Raw genomic sequence first — 26,861 nt, 5'->3', positions numbered from 1 at the left:
TCCCATCCTCGTTGCCAGTATTGTATAGCGGGTTCGATAGGGAATAAGCGAGGTGCAGTCGTACATTACAGCTCTTTTTTTCTTATAGTGATTCCAGGTTGGAAGTAACGATACTGACTGGGGGTTTGCCTGGACAAGCCCCCAATATAGACACATGGGCAGAGGTGGACACACCCTTGGCTGAGCCTTGAATGGATTAGCGAAGGCTGATTGGACTCCGCGGTTGGACCCGCAGTTGGGAACCTGGCAGTTCATTGGCTGTCCTTCGGGGCTGTTTGGATCCTGCTCCAGACCCCAAGCTCAGCCCTCTGCTACCTCGCATATCCAACAGAAGCCATCATGGTTGTTTCCTGGTGAACTGACCACCTGGTACTCAGACCACAGAATGGCCAAGACACCAGCCCAGCATGTTTTCAGCTTCAGGTATTGTCTTACCCCACCCACACAGATTCGGGTTCTGACTGCTGATTGGAGGGTGCCACTGACCTTGATTTTTTTTCTTTACATCCTCTATATGGCAGCCTTTAAATACTTGAAGATGGTTATCAGATCTCCTCTCAGTCGTCTCCTTTCTAGGCTAAACAGACCAAGCTCCCCCAACCTTTCCTTATACATCTTGGTCTCCAAACCCCTCACCATCTTTGTTGCCCTCCTCTGGACACGCTCCAGTTTGTCTACATCCCTCTTAAATTGTGGTGCCCAAAACTGAACACAGTACTCCAAGTGAGGCCGAACCAGAGCACAGTAAACCTCCAGTTTGATGCAGCTCAAAATACCATTTGCCTTTTTAGCCACCGAGTCACACTGCTCATGTTAATTGTATGGTCTACTAAGACTCCTAGATCCTTTTTGCACATACTGTCAAAACAAGTCTCCCCCATCCTATATTGGTGTAGATATGTTTTTCCTACCTAAATGCAGAACTTTACATTTGTCCCTATTGACACCTGCTCAAGGCCCAAATATTTGATGATATGTTACAAAGTTTTGCCAGCTGACGGGTTGGTAGTTACCCGGAACTTTCTTGAAGATGGGAACAACATTTGCCCGCCTCCAATCATCTGGCACCTCACCTGTTCTCCAAGTAGTGCCAAAAATAATGGACAGAGGTTCAAAGATGACATCTGCAAGTTATTTTAGTACCTTTGGATGGAATTCATCTGGCTTTGTTTCATTTAAAGAAACTAGGGGCCATTCCGCACGACTTCAAAGTAGCAGAAGGCTTGCAAATTGTAAACGCTACTCATTTGCAGTTCTGCAAAACGTCGCACACAATCTGCCACACTCCTGAAACAGTCCTGCAAAAAGCGATTCGTTGTAGCGCTTAAAGCTAAATCGGGAAAAGTGGATTCACCCTCTGAAAAGTGCTACACTCTTGCAAACAATCTGCAACAGTAGTGAAAAAGACCTGTGCGTTCCCATTGTTGCGGTTCCAACAAAGTCCCTCCCCCTGGCTCTCTCCTCTGAACTTCCGGCGAAGCGATCGCCATTTTTTTTGCTTGGAGCGAGCAGAAAGCAACGAACCAGCGAGCCTTCATTCACTCAGCGAGGCTTCTCCAGCTACAGTCCCTCCACAGAAGTGCTTTAAAGCTCCCCTAAGTCCCCAAGCACAACACAGCCCCGTTTGCAAGTTCCCTTTATTTTCAGCCGAAAATCGCGCCCGTGCGGGGGGTGGGATTTTTCTTTTCACTCGGGGGGAGCGTGGTAATGATGAATCATCAGCTCACATGCCAGCTGCTAGCTAGATGGGTCTCTACATTAGGAAGAATCAAGGCATATTCGTTGCAACGTTTGTGTGTGTGTGTTTTTAAAAAGTTCTTAGAGGGAAAGGGGCTTTCTCGGGGCATGATAACAACCGCCCATTGGCTGTACGTTTGATTGACGGCCAGGGGCGGGACCAAGCACAGAAAAAATCGCTTCCTGTCTAGTGATTTTTGCGAGACCGGAAACCTGTGGGAAACAAATGAAACGCTACTGAATTCCACTAAAAAAGCAGGTATGCGTAACGCCAAGATTGCACTTTTAAAAATAGCGTTTCCACTTTGCGGGACCAATTGGCAACATTGGTCCTTGTGTGGAAAGGCCCTAGGTGTTTGTGGACTGCTCCAACAGTGATCCTAGGCCACCATTCCCGTCCCCCGTGTTGTGTTACGTTTTTGCCTAATTGAGCGCTATTTCCCTCACAAGAGAAGACTGAGGAGAAATAGGAGTTAAGCAGTTCAGCCCTCTCTTCATCATCATCATTCTGTTATAATTTCACTTTCTTGTCCTCGCAGTGGTCCTACAGTGTTTCTACTTTTTTTCTTACTTGAAATATAACTCAAGAACTTTTTTGTTATGTTTAGCACTTCTTGCTAGTCTAAGTTCATACTGAGCTTTAGCTTTTCTAACACTCTCCCTACAGTTATTGGTTATTTGTTTATACTCATCCTTGGTAATAAGGCCTTTCTTCCATTTCCTAAATGACGCTTTTTTATTCCTCAAATCTTTTGATAACTGCTTACGGAGCCAAGTTGGCTTCCTTCGGCTCCTTCCATCTTTTCTTCCCAAGCGAATGGTTTGTGATTGAGCCTTCAGTATTTCACTTTTAAGAAACTCCCAGCCTTTTTGGACTCTCATCTCTTTAAGTCTTTCTGACCACAGGACTCTACCCAACATACCTTTAAAGTCCAATGTATACGTCCAACTACATAAAGGTTTTCTCTTTCCCATGATTGAAAATTCCAGAATCACATGGTCTCTACTACCAAGTGTGCCCACTACTTCCACCTCATCTACCAGTTCTTCCCTACTGATGTCAATCAAGTCTAAAATAGTAGAGCCCCTTTTGCCCTCTCTACCTTCTGGGAAATGAAGCTGTCAGCAAGACAAGTTCAGAAATTAATGGAGTTTGTATTTTTAGTAGAGTGGGTTTTCCAACACATATCCGGGTAATTAACGTCACCCATGACCTCTGTTTTCCCCCTCTTTGAGAATTATGTAATTTGGTCTAGGAGTATCTCATCCAAGTCCTCTGACTGGCTTGGTGGTCTATAGCAGGCCCCCACAATAATACCACTCTCATTTCCTACTCCTTTTATATTTACCCCAATACACTCAATTGAACTTTCATGCTCAGGCACCTGTATTTCTTCACAAGTATACAGATTCCTAACATATATTGTTACACCTCCCCCCTTCTTTACTTGTCTATCCCTTTTGAATAGATTGTACCCCTCAATTCTAGTATTCCAATTGTATTATCCCACCACGTTTCTGTGATTCCTATTAGGCCATAGCCCCCTTCCTCTATTAGGACTACTAGTTTCACCTGCTTGTTTTGAATACTCTGTGCATTAGTGTAGAGACATTGCAATCCACCCTTTGTGTGCCTCATGGTTTTGGTTTTTGAACTTCCTTGTAAGTTACTAGTTCCCTGCTTATCTGCTGTTCTCTGTAGATTTGCGATCTTCCCATCTTCAGTTCTTGCCATCACCTTGGTTCTGAATGTATGTCTCGAACCCCCTTTAGATTTAGTTTAAAGCCCTCCTCACCAGGTGTGCAAGGGTTCTCCCAAAAATACTCTTCCCATCCCTTGTGAGGTGCACACCGTCTCCTGATAGTAGCCCCTCATATTGACATCGTAGACCATGATCCTGAAATCCAGACCTTTCCCGACGACTCCAGTGACGTGGCCAGTCCTTTACTTGCGTGATTTTTCTCTCCCTTCCTAGGCCACGGCCACTTCCAGGAAGGACTGATGAAAACACGACTTGTGCTGCCAGGCCCTTTGCCTTTCCCCCAAGATCCATGAAGTCTTTCTTAATATGTTCCATGCTGTGCTGGGCAGTATCATTTGTTCCTACATAGATGAGAAGGAAGGGGTCATGATCTGTGGGCTTGATGAACCTGTCCAGCCTTTCTGTGACATTCCTGATATGTGCACCAGGTAGGCAGCAGACGTCTCAAGACAACAAGTCTGGTCTACACACTTCGGCCTCTACGCATCTCAGCAGGGATTCCCCAGTCACCAGTACCCGTTACTTTCTATTCTTGGGAGCAGACCTAGAACTCTCACCTGTGAAATGTTTCCTGGGCTTTTTGGGGTCTGTGGGGGAGAATTCCTAGAACTCTTACCTGGCAGAAGAGCCCCCTTTTACAGGCCCTGCGGCACTCAGAGAGCCCTGTCAGGGCCCATAGCTCATCCGGGAGTTCGTTTCACCCGGTAGGGGCCAGGACTGAAAAGACCCTGGCCCTTGCCCTGGCCTTGTTTGAGGCCAGGCTCTGGGACCCTCAGCAGATTCATACCTGCAGAGCGGAGTGCCCTGCAGGGGGCATAAGGAAGTGGGCGGTCCTGTAGGTAGGGCCCAAGCCACGTAAAGCCTTAACGGTCAAAACCAATACCTTGAACCTGATCCGGAAGCAAATGAAGTTGTTTCAGCAGGAGCTTAACATGGACCCTCCGGGTTGACCTGGTAAGGACCTGGGCAGCTGCATTCTATACCAGTTGCAGTTTCTTAGTCAGGGACAAGGATAGGAATGCATAGAACGAGTTACAGAAGTCTATTCTGGAAGTAACAAGAAAAGATTTTTCAGTTATGTGAGGAGCAAACGTAAAGTAAAGGAGGCAATAGGCCCACTGTTGGGTGCGGATGGACAAACTCTAACGGAAGATGCAGAGAAAGCAGAAAGGCTCAGTGCCTATTTTACATCTGTTTTTTCCCACAGGTCAAAGTGTTTAAGCACATCTAGAGATGGCCGTAGCCAAAGGATAGTGTCTGGGTGGCAGGTTAACATGGATAGAGAGGTTGTCGAGAGGCATTTAGGGAATTGGTTCGAGAACCACACTCAAAGAGTTGTTGTCAATGGTGTTTCATCAGACTGGAGAGAGGTGAGTAGCGGGGTACCTCAGGGCTCGGTGCTTGGCCCGGAGTAGTACGGTAGGGGTACACTTCCTCATCAACTTGACAGGTCCGGAAATGCCTGTGCAGCTGCATGTGTAGATAAGAACAGCCTGGCTAAAAATATATATAGGAATTTCTGACTGCCCCTCTTAAAACTGATCAAATAAAAAACATACAAACAAAGCCGTGGAGGGATTCTCGCCTGGGAATCACTTAGTTCAACAGAATGTCCATGGTTGGCACTTAAGCAGTGTTTTTTTAATATACTTGTTAATTTCAAAAGTACCAGCCCCTATGCTCTTGATACAGAGATCCTGTGTATACAGCCAGCACTGAGAGCCTCTGATCAGGAAATCCTTGTGGTCAGCTTCCAGCCCTGGCTCCCCCCCGACCAACCTCTCCTCGACTAAACATATTAAAGGATGTGGAGAGACCTAATGGTGTGTGGCTGAATTTGGGCTGCCCCTCTCTTCCCCCCCTGAAAGGCCTGGGTAGATAACATTGCTTTGCTGCAGCCTTCTTTATCGTCCTGCAAGCGTGCTTTGATGTAATGAGCAACGTTTTTTTTCTATTGTTGGGGAATATCTGCTGGGTTCATCACTTAGGTCAACAGAATGTCCAGGGTGGATGCTTAAGCAATGGCTGTATTTTCTACCCTTGTTAATTTCAAAGTATCATAGCCTGATTAAAATAAACATATTATTTTTGGATCTTTGGTGCTAAAAAAACAGCCCTGTGCTCCTGATACACAGATGCCTGATTTATTTTCTCTCCTTCAAACACACGGTTTGCAATGGAATCCTTTGCATATCTCTCAACCTTGCCCCTCAGTTAACCCCCCCCCTCCCAACACATATTAAACGATGTGCAGAGACCGCGCAGGGTCTGACTGGATTTTTAAATGGTAGATCCAGGATATTTCAAATCGTTTTTTTAAATTATCCAACCCACTTTGAATGTATCTCTCCATGCACTAGATTTGTGTCAATTAAAGGCAATATCATTATTACCAGCATGTAAAACAAAAAAAGCACCTACTCTACACTCAGTATCCAACTACGACTTGATTAAAATAACAAAACGAATTAATTTTGGATCTTTGATGCTAAAAAAGCATACCTGCAGAGCTGGCTGCTGTACAGATTTACACATAGGGAGTGCTCTGGGACTCCGAGGAGTTCTCTGTGTCGCTGGAAGAAGTCTCAGAGTGTGGAAGGGATGGTAGGGGTTTTTTTTGTGGGGGGGGAGTCAGGTGAGTGTATGTAAAAAAGCACCTCTGCATTTCTTCCCTATACACTCAGTATCCAACTGTGGCCTGATTAAAATAACAACATGTATTAATTTTGGATCTTTGATGCTAAAAGCCAGTCCTGCAGAGCGGGCTGTTGTACAGATTTACACATAGGGAGTGCTCTGGGGCTCCAAAGGGTTCTCTGTGTGGCTGGAAGAAATCTCAGAGAGTGTGCCAGGGGTGTTAGGAGAGTTTTTTTGGAACTCCAGGAGTGCGCATGCTACCAACATTTAAACGTGCCAATGAGTGTGGGGGGCTCTGGCTGGGAACTGCCTTTCAAAAAGGGAGAAAGGGGGGAGGCATCCTGCTGCTGGACCCTCTGCCCCATGGAAACCACACCGGCATATCTACTGTAGAGTCTGGATGAATATATATTTCAATTCAAACACATAGCTCTCAGCCTGTATGATCTGGCTTTCTAAGGAATTGCTCAGCCAGTTTGCCTACTGAATAGCTCACATATGTCAGAAAGGAAAAGACTGGTTAGGCTCCCCCCCCCCCCGAAACGGCAGGGAGTGTGATTGTGGTTTGCTGTAGCTTGGCTGTCCAGGGAGTGTGTTTTGGGGTGGTTAGTAGAAGGGTGGGTACGAGTAATGGCTTTTTCTTCTGTTGTGGACTCTTAAAACTGATCAACATGAAGTTTTTATTCTTGTTAATTTCAAAGTAGCAGGCCTCCCCCCCCCCTCCATACACAGAGCCTGAAAGCAGCTAGCTGTATACAGTCAATGATGTGAGAGTATCCGAGTTGACTGATTTATTTTTGGAGAGTGGGTGCCCAAGAAGATTCACAATATAAAGAAAATACATAAAATATATCATATAAAATACATACAGAAGCAAATTTTAAAACCACAATGTAGGACTACTTTAATCCGTTGCAATCCTAAATAAAGCTGACAGCTGCTTAGTAAGGACCGAAAGCGCGAGGTTCAGGTGTACAACCCAGAGGAGATTGTTCCACAAGTATGGGGCTGCTGCTGAAAAGGCCCTTTTTTCATGCAACCACCAAATAATCTTCTTTGGTTACTGGGATAGCCAGGCAGGCCTCTCCCAGTGATCTTAATTCCAGGGCTGAGATTTTCTACGCAGTGGTATTTTTGTGTACAAGGAAGCCTTAGGTTGTCAGGGCTCTCACTCGCAATCTGCCATGGTAAGCCGCATGGAGGATCACCATCTCACTGAGAATTAGATCTACATTCTAGGGAAGATCTTGTGATTGGAACACCAACTCAATAATTTGGGTCTTAAAAGCAGCTAAAGGAGATCTGATGTGGACTGGAGCCGTGGAAATGGAGAAAGGGGGAGCGTTTAACTTTTGTCTCAAAGTCGTTTCACCAAGCAAAAAATGGCCCTCCCCAAGCCTGCGTAGGGGGAAAAGATGGGCATAATACAAAGGCCTGACTTTTTTCTATACCAGGACTTAACGGACCTAGGGAAGGGAGGAAAAATTTCCAATGGGGTAAATAACAGATGGAGAAAGTTCCTCATTACCACAACATCAATCTAGTCACACACATACACACACACCCAACTTCTATCTAGGACCAAATTACATGCTCAGTTTTCTGCTCCGTGTCTTTTTTCCTAGATGCTATTCCTGGGACATCTCTTGCTACCCTACAAAAGCAGGCTCCCCCCTCCTCTCCCATACTTTTGTTTTATAGTCTTGTGTTAATGCCACAACTCGTACTGCTGAAAACTCACAAAATAATAAATACCACAACATAGACAGAGTGTAAAAGAGCACAGACCCCTCCACCTCCCCCCAAAATATTCTCAACACGGAGTGTTTAATCAAGAATTGTATTTATTTGGATTTTTATACAATGTTTAAACAAAGTTATACCCGATAACAGCAATATTCCTACACGTTCTGAAAACCTGCTGCCAGCAATCTGAACAACAGTTTGTACAGATAGAGACAACTTAGTCAGTCAGCTTGGTATAGAGGTCAGAGTGCTAGACACTGATCTTGGAAACACCGCTCTGAATGCAGTTGTGGAGAAAAAATTAAAAGCAAAATGCTTGCTTATCAATTGCACTTAGGGTTTCTTTAGAACAAAGCAGGGGGTTAAGGGGAACATAGTGCTAATCCTCTAAAATGAAATGAATGAGTCTTAAAGCGCAGACTTTAAGATTCCGTTATTCTTGAAGATGTATAAGGGGGTAGGCTGGGGTGGGACTAGGCTGAGGTCCCTGTATCTGTTTTAGTATTGATAAGAGATCCCTCCAAAAAAAAACAAAAAACAAAAACAGGACGTGTGTCTTAACGATTTCTGTACTGTGTCCGGTCCTCTGAAAAAAACAGGCATTTCCCCCTTGCAACTATACCACATGTCTAAAAGCAGTTTGTGGATCTGAAGGAGTAACAGATTAAAGATAAACTGTCACAGATGAACATTTTCCTGCCTGTCCTTTCCTTTCTTAGCATTTGGGGTGGGGGGGGGGCCGGGGAGGGTCTAACATTATCAGCTTGCTTGTCTCTAATCAGGACTTCTGTGAAGACACTGCCTGTGAAGGCAGAGGTTTTTTTCCACCAGCGCTATGTCTTCAAACTGCATAGGAACTGCAAGGAAGTGTGGTGTTTATGCTTGGGGAGATAATGGAAAGCAAGACAATCAGAGTACATTCCAAGATTTTGACAAACAGTTGCCTGATTGCAAATAAATTTTATTTAGCTGCTACCTAAATCATGAAGAACGTATATGCTTCAGGTTCCTTTTAGCAAACACCAAAATAGCCCAGGCATCTGAACCTGCTCATATTTATAAAATAAGAAAGTGATGTTTTCAAAGTACAGGATGCTTGTACAAACAGAAATATTATTTACATCGATCTTGTTAATTGTTAAATCTTGGCAATGTTATAAGCTCGAAGAAAACTTTAGGGGTCCAACAGAAATGCGCTCCCCCTTTTCCTCCAAAACAACTTTACCAAAGCAATGTGCCTTTTTACATACCATCACCGTAGTTGTATCGTTAAAAAGTTTTGATTAAAAAAAAACAAAACCACATGCTGCAAATTATGAACCTGTGTAGGCATGGTACCTTGGTAGAACTAAACAAACAAACAAACAAACAAACAAAGGTCTTGCATAACAACAGAGGTGCTGCAAGGTTACAACAAGATTAAACTAAATCTCCAAAGAGATTCCCCCACAGCCTAAAGAATAAAATATCCTGAAAAAATAAGCATATACGCTATATAAGACTTGTTTTGGTAGCTTAAGAGGCCAAACCGGTAAGAAATATTGCACTACGTGTCTGCACTTTCCTTAGAGTGTTGTACTCTAAATAACTGAATATAAAATAAGACAATATTTAAAATCTTAATTAGGACCGCCAATAAATAAAACTAAATTACACAGATGTCATACTAAATACGACGGATTTTCTCGTCCTTCCATTTTCTCGCATCAACCCCTGCGAGGTAGTTTAGGCCGAGTGATTGCCCAGGGTTGCACAGTAGCCGTTACAGTTGAATGGGGATTTGAACTCAAACCTCTCCAGTACTAGTTCAGCACTGCTCGCTACACCATACTACTTCTCTGATTATTATTCAACTTTCCAACCAAAATACTGGCTTCCAAAGTACCCGCTTTACCAAAAGACTATATGGATGGCATGTAAAATTCCATCAACATTGACTCCAGGGTTAGGGATCCCCTTACTGCAGCGCACACCCCCCCCCCCCCCGATCCTAATGATTATAGTTAGACATCAGAAAGAGGCATTCTCCGCAGAGCTTCCGGTGTTACATTATGTGAACATATTATTTGATGGCAGATACTGAAAAGTCAGATTATGTAAAAGTGCTTTTATGTAACAATTATAATTTTTGATAGGCCAGGTTTTCTGGTGTTGAGAAAATTTGTAATTCTTCTTCCATGTTTGTATTCTGGATTTATTTTATCTAATTAGCGGCCATTTGTGATAGTTTACAATAAGGGGTACAACTAAACTCTTCTATATGTATAGCAACGATACAGCACAAAAGAAATGTGCATCATAAAGTATTATTTCATTAGTTTGGGATAATTAGCATTTACCAAATCTTCATCTAGCATTCCTCTAATAAATATCTGGTAAGCCATCTGATCCAGGCACTTTTTCCGATTTAATTTTTATAGCTTCCATAACCACCGTTATTGTTATAGGACCAACACAATCCATCTTTGTTCTTCTGTAATTTTTAGCCAAATTTTGCTTCCTATTTTTCTATTTTTGTCAATAATACATCATGGCCTTTATAGAGATTAGAATTTATAGCAAGCTTTTTGTTTTACTTCCATTTGTTTTAGCGTTATCACGGAAAGTGTTGTAAGATATTTTATTTTATGAGAGAAATTCCTGGTAAATTTCTTAAGTCATCCTCTTTTCGAATTTCTTTTTTGTCTCTTTTTCTCGGGTTCAGCATTACGTTGTATAAACAGTTCACATGCATCCAAAACCATTCTCAAATTCCATTATTTAAAATACTTTATAATTCTGCAGACTTCAATATGTGAGACAAATCGAATCTTTTGCTCCTCACTTTTGTATTCTGGATTATTTTATCTAATTAGCTGTTTTTTGTGATAGCTTACAATAAGGGACTCAAGTAAATTCTTCTAATGCAAATTAGACTCTTTTACCATATATGTATAGCATTGATATTGCATAATAAAATTATGCATAATAAATTGTTATTTCATTAGTTTGGGATAATTAACATTTACTAATACATTGGAGAAAGCCAACCTTTTATTATTATTCAGCCACCCCGATTTTAATGCTTTCTAAACACAGGAGTAATAATTTACAGTTGGATAATTAAATCTTCAGGCAACATTTTATATAAACCCTAAGAAATGCCCGGCTAAAATGCATAGGGACTGATGTAAGAATAGGCCGATAGCATGGCTGTTTGATCTCGAGTGCGCATTAGTGAGACAACATGAGGCTCTTATGTGCCCATGCTCTAACAGTTCTCAAACAATATTACTTATTTATTTATTAACTTGCCAACCACCTAATCATAGACCTAATCATCACCACCTAATATTTCATTTAATCTCCATCTAAATTGTACTAGGTGTTAAGAACCAAATTTACCAGGTTGTGGCCAGAAAATGTATCCTATGAGGGAGAACAATTCCCCTTTACCTAATTCTAACAGCACACTTGTTTCGTGTCATGCCCTTCAATATGTGGGGGAAATCTAATCTTTTGTACTTACTCGGGGCTTTCCCCAGTGCTGGATTCTACAACATGGTTTAGACCTTCCACAACCAATATGTTTACAGTTCATAACGCATTTATTGCAAACATCTGATTTTGTTTTACCTAGAGTTTTTAATGTTCATACTGCTTTAATGGCTCTGGTTTTAATAATGGGAAAGTTGGCCTAGACAATGACTAAATAAATGTAACTGTTCAAATAACCATAATTCTCCACTGAATCAGCAAGCTGGATATTAATATTTTAACAAAATAAAATACTAAAATAAGAATACAATTTTCTTTCTATGAACCGTACGATAGCCAGATTCAAACCCACTAGTTCTTACAGGGCGATCTATGTAGGTGACTTTCCTCTCCTCTCAAAAAGTGAAAAGCTTCAAATTTGGCTCAAAACAAAACAGTGTATGTACTACTTATTAAAAATGTAGCCCCTTTACTGCTGTACAATTTGTTACACATCTAATTACAATATAAATCAAACTGATTTACTTTAGAATGTTATCTTTATAGAAAGAACAATCCGAACACATGGGAAAAATTACCTATGCAGATGCCTTAGTATCTCTTTCTTGTTATTTGGAACTCATGTCCACTTAGTTGTCCAGACAAATTGTAAAGATTCACATCTTTTTGTAATCTATAGATTTTTTACAGAGTAATCCCAGTCTGCCATCATTTCCATATTTCTTCAGTTCCTCAGAGCTGCATTACAGGTTCCAACGGTGTCTCTAATCATAGATATAGCTACAGATCTCCCAAAATTTAAATCCAAAATTGCTTTTGGATGCACCATGCTCTGATTAAAGCCCAATTGGGCATCTGCTGAGCTACTACCCTCAATCCTATGAAACAGTTTCACATCCAAGTGGAGGGGTAGGGTGCATTGAACTTGTACTTCTTGAGCGCCTTTCTTTTTACAACCATGTTTTATTCTCCCTCTACTCATAGATGCCCCTGAGAACACAGGCAGAGGAAAAGTCTGATTCTCACTATAGAGTGGGAAGGCCCCCACACTCAAGCAGGTAGACAAATATTGTGCACACATATATAGCTTAAGGGAAGACAACTGAAGCGATCAGTGCTGATTTAGAGAAGTTTTATTATTAAATTTTAAATTTGTAACCTTAAATTTTAAATTTGGAGATTCTTTTACTCTCTGGGAGCGGTGTCATCCTTTCCAGAGTGTTTATCATAATTGACAGATCCGGCACCCCTCAAGAAGCTGTACTTTTGATGGTATGATATCTGGTTACAATAGTCACAGCAGTCGCGCTTCACAGGGCAATGTGCCGCCTCGACTATCTGCACAAACAGCTGCCAATCCACTGTTTCATCAGAGAGCTGCAACAAAAAAAACAAACACAATCCTGTTTTTTATTTCTACCCCACTGCTGAGGGATTCCTGACAGTTAGAGAGGGTTTTTCTGTGGAACAAGCTTCCTCAACTGGTGGTGGGTTCTCCATGTTTGGAGATTTTTAATCAGAGGCTGGATAGCCATCTGACGGAGAGGCTGATTCTGTGAAGGCAAAGGGGTGGCAGGTGACAGTGGATGAGCGATAGGGTTGTGGTAAATGCTAATTATCCCAAACTAATGAAATAATACTTTATGATGCACATTTCTTTTGTGCTGTATCGTTTGTGCTGTATCGTTGCTATACATATGTTGATGGAATTTTACATGCCATCCATATAGTCTTTTGGTAAAGCGGGTACTTTGGAAGCCAGTATTTTGGTTGGAAAGTTGAATAATAATCAGAGAAGTAGTATGGTGTAGCGAGCAGTGCTGAACTAGTACTGGAGAGGTTTGAGTTCAAATCCCCATTCAACTGTAACGGCTACTGTGCAACCCTGGGCAATCACTCGGCCTAAACTACCTCGCAGGGGTTGATGCGAGAAAATGGAAGGACGAGAAAATCCGTCGTATTTAGTATGACATCTGTGTAATTTAGTTTTATTTATTGGCGGTCCTAATTAAGATTTTAAATATTGTCTTATTTTATATTCAGTTATTTAGAGTACAACACTCTAAGGAAAGTGCAGACACGTAGTGCAATATTTCTTACCGGTTTGGCCTCTTAAGCTACCAAAACAAGTCTTATATAGCGTATATGCTTATTTTTTCAGGATATTTTATTCTTTAGGCTGTGGGGGAATCTCTTTGGAGATTTAGTTTAATCTTGTTGTAACCTTGCAGCACCTCTGTTGTTATGCAAGACCTTTGTTTGTTTGTTTGTTTGTTTGTTTAGTTCTACCAAGGTACCATGCCTACACAGGTTCATAATTTGCAGCATGTGGTTTTGTTTTTTTTTAATCAAAACTTTTTAACGATACAACTACGGTGATGGTATGTAAAAAGGCACATTGCTTTGGTAAAGTTGTTTTGGAGGAAAAGGGGGAGCGCATTTCTGTTGGACCCCTAAAGTTTTCTTCGAGCTTATAACATTGCCAAGATTTAACAATTAACAAGATCGATGTAAATAATATTTCTGTTTGTACAAGCATCCTGTACTTTGAAAACATCACTTTCTTATTTTATAAATATGAGCAGGTTCAGATGCCTGGGCTATTTTGGTGTTTGCTAAAAGGAACCTGAAGCATATACGTTCTTCATGATTTAGGTAGCAGCTAAATAAAATTTATTTGCAATCAGGCAACTGTTTGTCAAAATCTTGGAATGTACTCTGATTGTCTTGCTTTCCATTATCTCCCCAAGCATAAACACCACACTTCCTTGCAGTTCCTATGCAGTTTGAAGACATAGCGCTGGTGGAAAAAAACCTCTGCCTTCACAGGCAGTGTCTTCACAGAAGTCCTGATTAGAGACAAGCAAGCTGATAATGTTAGACCCTCCCCGGCCCCCCCCCCCACCCCAAATGCTAAGAAAGGAAAGGACAGGCAGGAAAATGTTCATCTGTGACAGTTTATCTTTAATCTGTTACTCCTTCAGATCCACAAACTGCTTTTAGACATGTGGTATAGTTGCAAGGGGGAAATGCCTGTTTTTTTCAGAGGACCGGACACAGTACAGAAATCGTTAAGACACACGTCCTGTTTTTGTTTTTTGTTTTTTTTTGGAGGGATCTCTTATCAATACTAAAACAGATACAGGGACCTCAGCCTAGTCCCACCCCAGCCTACCCCCTTATACATCTTCAAGAATAACGGAATCTTAAAGTCTGCGCTTTAAGACTCATTCATTTCATTTTAGAGGATTAGCACTATGTTCCCCTTAACCCCCTGCTTTGTTCTAAAGAAACCCTAAGTGCAATTGATAAGCAAGCATTTTGCTTTTAATTTTTTCTCCACAACCTGCATTCAGAGCGGTGTTTCCAAGATCAGTGTCTAGCACTCTGACCTCTATACCAAGCTGACTGACTAAGTTGTCTCTATCTGTACAAACTGTTGTTCAGATTGCTGGCAGCAGGTTTTCAGAACGTGTAGGAATATTGCTGTTATCGGGTATAACTTTGTTTAAACATTGTATAAAAATCCAAATAAATACAATTCTTGATTAAACACTCCGTGTTGAGAATATTTTGGGGGGAGGTGGAGGGGTCTGTGCTCTTTTACACTCTGTCTATGTTGTGGTATTTATTATTTTGTGAGTTTTCAGCAGTACGAGTTGTGGCATTAACACAAGACTATAAAACAAAAGTATGGGAGAGGAGGGGGGAGCCTGCTTTTGTAGGGTAGCAAGAGATGTCCCAGGAATAGCATCTAGGAAAAAAGACACGGAGCAGAAAACTGAGCATGTAATTTGGTCCTAGATAGAAGTTGGGTGTGTGTGTATGTGTGTGACTAGATTGATGTTGTGGTAATGAGGAACTTTCTCCATCTGTTATTTACCCCATTGGAAATTTTTCCTCCCTTCCCTAGGTCCGTTAAGTCCTGGTATAGAAAAAAGTCAGGCCTTTGTATTATGCCCATCTTTTCCCCCTACGCAGGCTTGGGGAGGGCCATTTTTTGCTTGGTGAAACGACTTTGAGACAAAAGTTAAACGCTCCCCCTTTCTCCATTTCCACGGCTCCAGTCCACATCAGATCTCCTTTAGCTGCTTTTAAGACCCAAATTATTGAGTTGGTGTTCCAATCACAAGATCTTCCCTAGAATGTAGATCTAATTCTCAGTGAGATGGTGATCCTCCATGCGGCTTACCATGGCAGATTGCGAGTGAGAGCCCTGACAACCTAAGGCTTCCTTGTACACAAAAATACCACTGCGTAGAAAATCTCAGCCCTGGAATTAAGATCACTGGGAGAGGCCTGCCTGGCTATCCCAGTAACCAAAGAAGATTATTTGGTGGTTGCATGAAAAAAGGGCCTTTTCAGCAGCAGCCCCATACTTGTGGAACAATCTCCTCTGGGTTGTACACCTGAACCTCGCGCTTTCGGTCCTTACTAAGCAGCTGTCAGCTTTATTTAGGATTGCAACGGATTAAAGTAGTCCTACATTGTGGTTTTAAAATTTGCTTCTGTATGTATTTTATATGATATATTTTATGTATTTTCTTTATATTGTGAATCTTCTTGGGCACCCACTCTCCAAAAATAAATCAGTCAACTCGGATACTCTCACATCATTGACTGTATACAGCTAGCTGCTTTCAGGCTCTGTGTATGGAGGGGGGGGGGGAGGCCTGCTACTTTGAAATTAACAAGAATAAAAACTTCATGTTGATCAGTTTTAAGAGTCCACAACAGAAGAAAAAGCCATTACTCGTACCCACCCTTCTACTAACCACCCCAAAACACACTCCCTGGACAGCCAAGCTACAGCAAACCACAATCACACTCCCTGCCGTTTCGGGGGGGGGGGGGGGGAGCCTAACCAGTCTTTTCCTTTCTGACATATGTGAGCTATTCAGTAGGCAAACTGGCTGAGCAATTCCTTAGAAAGCCAGATCATACAGGCTGAGAGCTATGTGTTTGAATTGAAATATATATTCATCCAGACTCTACAGTAGATATGCCGGTGTGGTTTCCATGGGGCAGAGGGTCCAGCAGCAGGATGCCTCCCCCCTTTCTCCCTTTTTGAAAGGCAGTTCCCAGCCAGAGCCCCCCACACTCATTGGCACGTTTAAATGTTGGTAGCATGCGCACTCCTGGAGTTCCAAAAAAACTCTCCTAACACCCCTGGCACACTCTCTGAGATTTCTTCCAGCCACACAGAGAACCCTTTGGAGCCCCAGAGCACTCCCTATGTGTAAATCTGTACAACAGCCCGCTCTGCAGGACTGGCTTTTAGCATCAAAGATCCAAAATTAATACATGTTGTTATTTTAATCAGGCCACAGTTGGATACTGAGTGTATAGGGAAGAAATGCAGAGGTGCTTTTTTACATACACTCACCTGACTCCCCCCCCACAAAAAAAACCCCTACCATCCCTTCCACACTCTGAGACTTCTTCCAGCGACACAGAGAACTCCTCGGAGTCCCAGAGCACTCCCTATGTGTAAATCTGTACAGCAGCCAGCTCTGCAGGTATGCTTTTTTAGCATCAAAGATCCAAAATTAATTCGTTTTGTTATTTTAATCAAGTCGTAGTTGGATACTGAGTGTAGAGTAGGTGCTTTTTTTGTTTTACATGCTGGTAATAATGATATTGCCTTTAATTGACACAAATCTAGTGCATGGAGAGATACATTCAAAGTGGGTTGGATAATTTAAAAAAACGATTTGAAATATCCTGGATCTACCATTTAAAAATCCAGTCAGACCCTGCGCGGTCTCTGCACATCGTTTAATATGTGTTGGGAGGGGGGGGGGGTTAACTGAGGGGCAAGGTTGAGAGATATGCAAAGGATTCCATTGCAAACCGTGTGTTTGAAGGAGAGAAAATAAATCAGGCATCTGTGTATCAGGAGCACAGGGCTGTTTTTTTAGCACCAAAGATCCAAAAATAATATGTTTATTTTAATCAGGCTATGATACTTTGAAATTAACAAGGGTAGAAAATACAGCCATTGCTTAAGCATCCACCCTGGACATTCTGTTGACCTAAGTGATGAACCCAGCAGATATTCCCCAACAATAGAAAAAAAACGTTGCTCATTACATCAAAGCACGCTTGCAGGACGATAAAGAAGGCTGCAGCAAAGCAATGTTATCTACCCAGGCCTTTCAGGGGGGGAAGAGAGGGGCAGCCCAAATTCAGCCACACACCATTAGGTCTCTCCACATCCTTTAATATGTTTAGTCGAGGAGAGGTTGGTCGGGGGGGAGCCAGGGCTGGAAGCTGACCACAAGGATTTCCTGATCAGAGGCTCTCAGTGCTGGCTGTATACACAGGATCTCTGTATCAAGAGCATAGGGGCTGGTACTTTTGAAATTAACAAGTATATTAAAAAAAACACTGCTTAAGTGCCAACCATGGACATTCTGTTGAACTAAGTGATTCCCAGGCGAGAATCCCTCCACGGCTTTGTTTGTATGTTTTTTATTTGATCAGTTTTAAGAGGGGCAGTCAGAAATTCCTATATATATATTTTTAGCCCAGGCTATTCTTATCTACACATGCAGCTGCACAGGCATTTCCGGACCTGTCAAGTTGATGAGGAAGTGTACCCCTACCGTACTACTCCCGGTACTTTTTAACATATTTATTAATGATCTAGATGAGGGGGTAGAGGGACTCTTTAAGTATTTGAGCCCTCTTTAAGTATTTGAAAGGTTGTCACTTGGAGGAGGGCAGGATGCTGTTTCTGTTGGCTGCAGAGGAGAGGATACGCAGTAATGGGTTTAAACTTCAAGTACAACGATATAGGCTAGATATCAGGGGAAAAAAATTTCACAGTCAGAGTAGTTCAGCAGTGGAATATGCTGCCTAAGGAGGTGGTGAGCTCCCCCTCACTGGCAGTCTTCAAGCAAAGGTTGGATACACACTTTTCTTGGATGCTTTAGGATGCTTAGGGCTAATCCTGCGTTGAGCAGGGGGTTGGACTAGATGGCCTGTATGGCCCCTTCCAACTCTATGATTCTATGATTCTATGATTCCCTAGCAGAGATTCTCTGGCTGGGATCCCAGCAGCCAAATCTGGCCCACTGAAGCCCCCCAGTTGCTGGTCATAAGCCAAAATTGAAAAAAGAGACACAACTAGCCAAAAGCAGCCCACGTTTCTGAGACCACTCAGTTTGTGTTTCCCGTCTGAACTCGCAAAACAAAAATCTTAAATTGTGTTTGTTTCATCCCCCCCCCCCCCGCTGTCCCAGCTCTTCTGGATTAGGGTGGCCCCCTCTGGGACCTTCACTGCCCGCACGAGTCCCTGTCTCAGAGCTTGTCTGGCCACACAGCTGGTTCCCACTTCCAGACGTTACCTGGTATGTCCCAGGGCTGTCGCAAATCTGGCTGTCCCACAATAAGGGAATGCAGAAAAGTCAGCATTCCCTTTTTGGTGCAGGATTCTTTGACGCATATGTTGGGGCTGGGTTATCAGGGAGCTGGAAATCTGTGCCGTGCCCAGTCCCACCCAACCCCGCCCATAGATCATCACTTCTGCAGCCCTTGCCACCTTTCGTGCTCTTTAAAAAAAAAGGCTGCTTACACCCCAACGCATTTCCACTAGAACGATATGGCACACCCCCCCCCCCATACACCCCTGTGGTCATTTGGGCCTTTTAAAAAACCTGGTCAAAAATACTCCTGGCATTTTTGGAAGAAATCTGGGCCCTGGGCTTAGAATCATGGAATCATAGAATCATAGAGTTGGAAGGGGCCATAAAGGCCATCTAGTCCAACCCCCTGCTCAACGCAGGATCAGCCCTAAGCATCCTAAAGCATCCAAGAAAAGTGTGTATCCAACCTTTGCTTGTGAGGGGGAGCTCACCACCTCCTTAGGCAGCCTCTTCCACTGCTGAACTACTCTGAGTGTGAAAATTTTTTTCCTGATATCTAGCCTGTATCGTTGTACTTGAAGTTTAAACCCATTACTGCATGTCCTCTCCTCTGCAGCCAACAGAAACAGCATCCTGCCCTCCTCCAAGTGACAACCTTTCAAATACTTAAAGAGGGCTATCATGTCCCCTTTCAACCTCCTTTTCTCCAGGCTGAACATTCCCAAGTCCCTCAACCTATCTTCATAGGGCTTGGTCCCTTGGCCCCAGATTATCTTCGTCGCTCTCCTCTGTACCCTTTCAATTTTATCTACGTCCTTCGTGAAGTGAGGCCTCCAGAACTGCACACAGTACTCCAGGTGTGGTCTGACCAGTGCCGTATACAATGGGACTATGACATCTTGTGATTTTGATGTGATGCCCCTGTTGATACAGCCCAAAATGGCATTTGCCTTTTTTACCGCTGCATCACACTGCCTGCTCATGTTTAGTTTACAATCCACAAGTACCCCAAGGTCTCGTTCACACACAGTGTTACCTAGAAGCGTATCCCCCATCCAGTAGGCATGCTTTTCATTTTTCTGACCCAGATGCAGAACTTTACACTTATCTTTATTAAATTGCATCTTGTTCTCATTTGCCCATTTTTCCATTGTGTTCAGATCTCGTTGAAATCTGTCTCTATCTTCCGGAGTATTTGCCAGTCCTCCCAATTTGGTGTCATCTGCAAACTTGATGAGTAGTCCCTCCACCCCCTCATCTAGATCATTAATAAATATGTTAAAAAGTACCGGGCCAAGCACCGAGCCCTGAGGTACCCCGCTACTCACCTCTCTCCAGTCTGATGATACACCATTGACAACAACTCTTTGAGTGCGGTTCTCTAACCAATTCCCTATCCACCTGACTATCTGAAAATTCAGATTGCAGTCCTTCAATTTATCCATCAGAACATCATGGGGAACCTTGTCAAAAGCTTTACTAAAATCCAAGTAAATGACATCAACTGAATTTCCCCGATCCAGCAAACCTGTTACTTGGTCAAAAAAGGAAACCAGGTTGGTCTGGCAGGACCTGTTGGAGACAAATCCATGCTGACTTTCGTGGTCAGCAAGAATGGCCACAGTAAAAATGTCAATATTACCAAAATTTAACTTCCTCTTTCAAACTCTGCCAATAGATATTAATGACTCTGTGGTAAATAAATGGCAGTCTGAAATAAATAAGTTCATTTGGAACTACAAGAGGCCAAGAATTGCCTTTAGAATTCTACAAGATGACAAGAAGAGAGGGGGACAGGGCGTCCCCCCCCCCCCAAAAAAAAAAAAAAGCATCCAAGAAAAGTGTGTATCCAACCTTTGCTTGAAGATTTCCAGTGAGTCCAGGCAGCTCCGCTTTCTCTGGAGCTGGGATGACCCAGTTTCTCATCTAGGGTTGTTGTTTTGCTTTTTGGAGGCCTTGAAAGCAAGGTGGTCATTTGGAGAAGACTCCATAGAAGAAGGTGACGGCCAACCACCTCTGCTTCTCCCTCGCCTGGAAAGTCCCCTGCTGGGGTAGCCATAAACTCAGTTTTGACCTGACAGCCCTTTACACCTCCCTCAAGGGAAATGCTAACAGCACAAAGGGACTAAGAAGACTTTCCCATGACGCTCTCCATTCCAAGTGCTTCATAAAGATCACCACTGTAATCCTCACAACAGTCCTGTGAGGTAGTTTGGTGGTTATGCTGCAGACCAGGGCAGGGTGTGTGTGACCTGTACTTGGCCCAAGGTCACCTAGCTGTCTGCATGTGGAGGAGGAGTGGGGATTCAAACCCATTAGAGGATACCAGTCTTAACCGCTACACCACACTGGTTCTCAATACAGGAGGGGAAGAAGAGGAGGAGCGGGATCTTAATACCCTGCTTTTTGCTACCCTGAAGGAGCTCCAAAGCAGCTGATAAACCCCTTTCCCTTCCTCTCCTCACAACAGACGCCCTGGAGGCAGGTGGGGCTGAAAGAGCTCTGTGAGAACAGCTCTAAGAGCACGGCACCACACGCACCCGCAGCTAGCGCCCGCTGTATTCAAACCACAGTGGGCTTAATTTCTAGTCTCTATATATTAGGAATAGGAACTTATGTGAACAACTATAGGATATTAGATGACATTTTAGCCCTTTTGAATGCCAATGTGGTGTTGAGGTCAAGAGCTCCAACTTCTAATCTGGTGAGCCAAGTTCTATTCCCTGCTCCTTCACATTCAGCCAGCTGAGTGACCCTGAGCTCATCACAGTCCTGATAGTGCTGTTCTTACAGAGCAGTCCTGTCAGAGCTCTCTAAGCCTCACCTACTTCACAGGATGCCTGTTGTGGGGAGAGGGAGGGAAGATTATTGTAAGCCACTTTGGGCAGTGAAAAGTGTGATCTAAAAACCAACTCTTCTTCTAATTAAATATGATATTTTGTACATTAACACTACGTGCATAGCTGTATTTTAATTCCAGTTTTTGAGGAAATCTCAACCTTTTTTGTTACCTTTATGCATGTTAATACACTGTTTTATGTATCATTTATATTGCAAGATGCCTCAACCCCTGAAAGGAAGCATGACAGTTAATCAACATTTCCAATTTTAAAAAATCCAATTTTTCCTGTTGCCCAGATTCTTGTTTTTTTGCCAATTTAAGCTGACTTTTATTCCCATCAGTTGCAGTGTTGGTAGACATTCCATGACACGACAGAACCTTAAAAGCCCGGTTTTCTCCCTCTCCCTCTCTTGCAGGTGGTGGCAGAGGTGGAACACAAGGAATTCACGTCTCCATCCAAATTGATAGGGTCCAAAACATTAGTCATAACTGCAGCGACAGCTTACATAATAAATAAAATGGGCTGAAGTGACCTGTGTGGCACAGACAGCAGGAGAAATCTGAATTGCAGTGGGGGAAAGTAGGTCAAGACAGAGGATTAGGAAGTCCAGCCTAGAGAAAAGAAAGAAAAACAAAAGAAAGAAGATGGAAGAGAAGGGGCTTTGGAAGGGGGAACTCAGAAGCTCCACCCTGAAACTCTCACTTTATCAATCCCTCCAGGCAGCCAAGGTCCATCCCCTGGAGAAAATGGCTGCTTTGCAGGGGAGACTTTGGCACGGTTGTGGGTAGGGTTCAAATCTGCAAAGAGGGATAATGCACCAAGCTGCTTAAGAGAATACAATTGTTTTATTATGAAGACTAGATATAAATAAAATGGGTGCTAGGGCCCCTCCCCTGGCGAAGCCTTCGCAGGCCTACCGTTCCCTCGCGCCCCCGGCCTTCCCGCCCATGGCCCCTGCCTGGGGAGCGGGAAAGGAGCAGGGCCCCTGTGTCGTCCCTGCTCCTTTCCCGCGCCCCCCCCCGCCACAAGCGGTTAGCTGGCCGGCGGGAAAGGAGCAGGGCCTCCGTGTCGAAGACGTGTCATCCATGCTTCTTTCCTGCCGGCGAAGCGTGTTCCCCCGGGTGACTCACCGGCGGCGAAGGGTCTTCCTCTGGCAAATCCCCAGACGGCACAGCCGAGGACGGGCCAAGTAGCCAATGGGGAGTTGCGCTGTGCATGGCTCCCCATTAGCCACTTGGGCCTGGAGTGACTCGGAGGGGGCTCCTGATTGCCCCCTCTGAGTTTTTATCACGGACTTGGCCCGCCCCTTTCTCCTCCCCTTTAGGCCTTACGGCTTTATTTATACCGCTCCATAGGAGTGGTTTAAAGATAAATAACTTCGTATAAGAAGAGAGCAGAAAGAGAGTCCTAAGTCTAACTAACTAATTAGCCAGCTTGGTGTAGTGGTTAAGAGTGGCAGCTTCTAATCTGGAGAGCTGGGTTTGATTCTCTGCTCTGCTCCTCCACAGGAAACCAGCTGGGTGATCTTGGGCTAGTCACAGTCCTGATAGTGCTGCTCTCACCAAGCAGTCCTGTCAGAAGCTCTCTCAGCCCCACCTTCCTCCCAGGGTGTCTGTTGTGGGGAGTGGAAGGGGAGACGATTGTAAGCCACTTTGAGAGTTCTTCAGGCAGTGAAAAGTAGGGTATAAAAACCAACTCTTCTTCCTCTTCAAACTGTTCTGTTGTTCTGGAGGCAAGGAGGGAGGAAGTGTGTTCAAGGGAGCAGGAGGTCTCCAAATGAGCCAATCGGGATTAGAAGGGGAGTATTTGAAAAATACCAGGAGCTTCCTGATATAAATATGGTAATCGTGCATCTCCTCTGCAGGATTCTCCGCATATGCACAACAGCAAACTCCAATGATTATATTCTGCTGAAGTTCCTCCCCCCTCCAAATTCTGCCCTCCTTAGGCTCCACCCCTAAAATCCTAGGTATTTCCCAAACTGGAGCTGGCAGGTCTAGAAGTGACAATAACATGAGGATCCTTGACAGGGAACACTCCAGGCCCGTTTCCAGCATCACACTCATGACTGGTGAAATCTCTGTTTTCAATTGAATTGCCACATGCCCATCAGGTGATTCCCCCCTTCAGCCCTCTAGAGAAAACCAGACTGGCCTACCTCGAAGGATTGTTCAGAAGGCAACTCCCATTTCAAAGAACTTCCAAAGGGCAGTCCCAAGTGGTTGTTTTCATTCCTCAGTCATTGTGGATGTTTGTGGTAACCGAAATTGGTGCAGGGTAGGGAGGGGTCTGTACCCCTGCTGAGGACTGAGCTCTAGGCCCAAGGCAGGATCCTAACCCCGTCGGCAATCAGCCAGTGCACGCTGGATCCCGACTGCTGGATCCAGTCAGTTTGAGGTGAAACTGACCCTTAGCCCGCCCTGGAGGGAGGATCCATTGTGTTGCTATGCATAGAAGTGGGGGGAGGATGGGGGGTTTCTAGCTGCTCTGTCCTGGCACTCCGCTGGGGCCCTAATCAAGAGCCTGAATCCCCGGCAGGGTCCATGTTCCTCCCACCCCTTGCGCGGATGCTGAGAAGAGGCCTTGCTGAGGAGGCTGGGTCGGGGGGGGGGATGCAGGGAGCTCTGCGGGCCACGACCCCTCCCCCTCCCCCTCCCCCTCCCCCTCCCCCCGGGAGCCTGGGGCGCAGCCGGGGGCCAGGAGCGACCCCCCTGTCCGTCCCCCCCCCCGGGGAATGCGATCTCGGCGGTCTGGCGATCAGGAGCCAGGCCAGGGGACGTGGCGGCCCCGCCTCGCGGGAAGAGCAGCCCTGTCTCGGCTCTGAGGCAAACAGCTGCAGTGGGCAGGGATGCCAGGCTCCCGGGGAAGGATCCGCTCGCCCTGACCCCCCCCCCCCCCCGCGGAGGATCTCTGTCAAGACTCTCGGGCGGGAATCCACACGAGGCGCGCCGCTGGAACGCCTCTCCGGGCTTTTCTGCCGCTTCGTTACTGGGCGGCCCCTCCAGCCCCACGCCCACGCCTGGAGGTTGGCAACCCTGCAGCCTTTCGGTGTCAAAATGCCGCCAGACGTCGCAGGCAGCAGCAGCAGCAGCAGCAGCCGCCCGGGATTCCCGCCGCCCTCTGTTCGGGGGACGCTGCTTCGGGTGGCCTTTCGGGCCCCTTTGGCCACCCCCTCCCCGAGCACACCGCAGAGGCCGCCTCCTGCCTCCTGCCTCCTGCCTCCTGCCTCCTGCCTGCCTCCGGCGGGGGCTGCGCTCAGGCGGGCAGCGGCTGCCAGCGCCCAGGAGCCCGGAGTCGCGGCGGTCCGCCGGCCGAGCGCAGCCGGAATCGTGACTCCCGCGCTCGTCCCCCCGGTGGGCGGCGTCGTGCCCGCCACGAGGAAGAGGCTCCGGCAGGACAGCGCCGGCCGAGCTCTCCCCGAAGATGCGGCCCGGGGCGGTCCGGAGGGCGGCGAACAGGTGCCCGCCAAGGGGACGCCGGCTGTGAGCGGTAAGCGGACTCGCCCCGACTTCCCTGGTCCCGCATGGCCCCCTCCCACCCCCACCCCCGCTGTGCCCCACATTTCCCCCCGCATTTGGGCTCTGCCCGACCCCCAGCCTCCAGTCCTGATCGGCCAGAACAAAGTTTTATTTGGGGCGGCCGTCGGAGCTGGGGGCTGCGGCTGAGAAGGCGGCGGATTTCCTCCCACCTGGCCATAGGGCTCAGCCAAGGGAGCCCGCAGAGGGTCCCGGTTAGGTTTGGGGATGCCAGAGACCTCAGGGGTGGCAGCGAGACCATTTCTACCCTGTACTGCCACAGCTTGGCACCGATGGGAGGCTCTTGGGACCACTCTGGGATGCCCGGTTTGAACCGGGGAGAGGACAGCAGTGTCCCTAACCTGCCCCATATATCTCTGGGAGGGAAGGAAGGTGGGGCAGCAACACAGTCGGTGTGTTTGTGTGTGTGTGTGTGTGTGTGTGTGTGTGCAAAATCTAGAGGCAGGTCTGGAGAGGAAGGATATAAAGGGTCAGTCCATTGTGGCTGTGGGGGGGGGGCAGGAGGCAGCCAGGGGTGCATGTTTCAGGGTGCCCAACTCCACTTGGTAATGGGGTGCCCCTTTCTGAAGCTCCCTCGTCTGCACTGTGCTCTCTTCCACCCCCACAGCCTCCAAATAGCGACCCCACACCCACCCAGGGATGCAGTGGGTGGGGCCCCAATTTTCTCCAGCAGGTGTGTGGGCAGAAATGGTGGGCATCAAACGCCCGCTGTTTTACTCTGTTTGCTTTCTTTCACAGCGGGGGTGGGGGGAGGCAGCAGGAGCCACAGCAGGGTAGGAAACAACAAGCAAGAGGGAAAGAAAAAATCAATGTGCCCCCAGAGTCTGCTGGGAATTAACAACTTAGATGGGAAAAAACCAGTCCTACAGCTCTTTGGAATAAGGGACTGTATGTGGGTTTTGGAGGGGTGCGTGTGTCTCTTTCCCTGCCTTGATTTTTCTGGGGGGAGAGGTGCCCAAACAAGAACCAATAGCTAAAGACCATGACAAAGAATAGCTAGCTTTTATACCCCACTTCTCACTTCTCCAAGGAGTCCCAAAGCAGCTTACAAACCCCTTTCCCTTTCTCTCAACAGACGCCCTGTGGGGTAAGTGGAGCTGAGAGAGCTCTAAGAGAACTGCTCTGTGAGAACAGCTCTAAGAGACCGGGGACAGGCCCAAAGTCCCCCAGCTGACTGCAGGTGGAGGAAGAGCAGGGAATCGAACCCGGTTCTCCAGATTAGAGGCCATTGCTCTTAATCACAACAAGACACAGAAGGGCAAAAGACACAGGGTGCTGTTGAGTCACAGCTGACCCACGGTGACCCCGTGGCATTCCCCCTCTTTTCCTTTGGAAGGCAATAGGAGAGAACAGGTGGCTGGCCGTTGCCTTCCTCAGCAGAGCCTTCCTTGGTCGTCTCCCATCCAAACACTGACTGTGAAGTTCTGTTGATTCCTCCCAATAAGCAGACTGTGCAAAATCTCTTTGTTAAAAAGTTAGTGAACTGAGCATCATGAGGCCTTTGCCAAGACTGAAAATCCTAGTGGAACTATCCGTTACCTACCCCCCACGTTCATGCAAAGATAGGTATGATAAAGGACCAAAATCACAGAAGCAGAAGAGATTTTAAAAAGGTGGCAAAATTATATGGAGGAACTATACAAGAGTGAGCTTAACATCCCTGATAACCACGATGGGGTAGTTACTGACCTGGAGCCAGACATCCTGGAATGTGAAGTCAAATGGGCCTTAGGAAGTCTGAGCAACAATAAA

The 26,861-nt window shown here is 45.5% G+C and overlaps 1 protein-coding gene and 1 long non-coding RNA gene across 3 annotated transcripts in view; one reads left to right on the top strand and one right to left on the bottom strand.

The window, feature by feature from the left end:
- Positions 1-24,174, bottom strand: part of LOC143837105 (uncharacterized) — a 29,836-nt gene extending 5,662 nt beyond the window's left edge. For both annotated transcript variants that reach the window (XR_013230915.1, XR_013230916.1), the window contains exons 1-4: positions 23,732-24,174; positions 21,951-22,184; positions 4,384-4,547; positions 3,649-3,841 (exon numbers count right to left, since the gene is read on the bottom strand). This is a non-coding gene — a long non-coding RNA (uncharacterized LOC143837105). The remainder of the gene's footprint in view (positions 1-3,648; positions 3,842-4,383; positions 4,548-21,950; positions 22,185-23,731) is intronic.
- A 172-nt stretch (positions 24,175-24,346) lies between these two features.
- The window catches only part of TMEM91 (transmembrane protein 91), a 37,778-nt gene continuing 35,263 nt past the window's right edge, over positions 24,347-26,861 (top strand). The window contains exon 1 of the mRNA XM_077336589.1: positions 24,347-25,062. The gene's annotated coding sequence lies outside the window, so the exon portion shown is untranslated. The remainder of the gene's footprint in view (positions 25,063-26,861) is intronic.

This window comes from Paroedura picta, chromosome 5, assembly GCF_049243985.1.
Source record: "Paroedura picta isolate Pp20150507F chromosome 5, Ppicta_v3.0, whole genome shotgun sequence".
Classification (NCBI taxonomy): Eukaryota; Metazoa; Chordata; class Lepidosauria; order Squamata; family Gekkonidae; genus Paroedura; species Paroedura picta.
The sequence above is the reverse complement of the archived record's forward strand: the minus strand, read 5'-3'. Positions and strand labels throughout refer to the sequence as shown.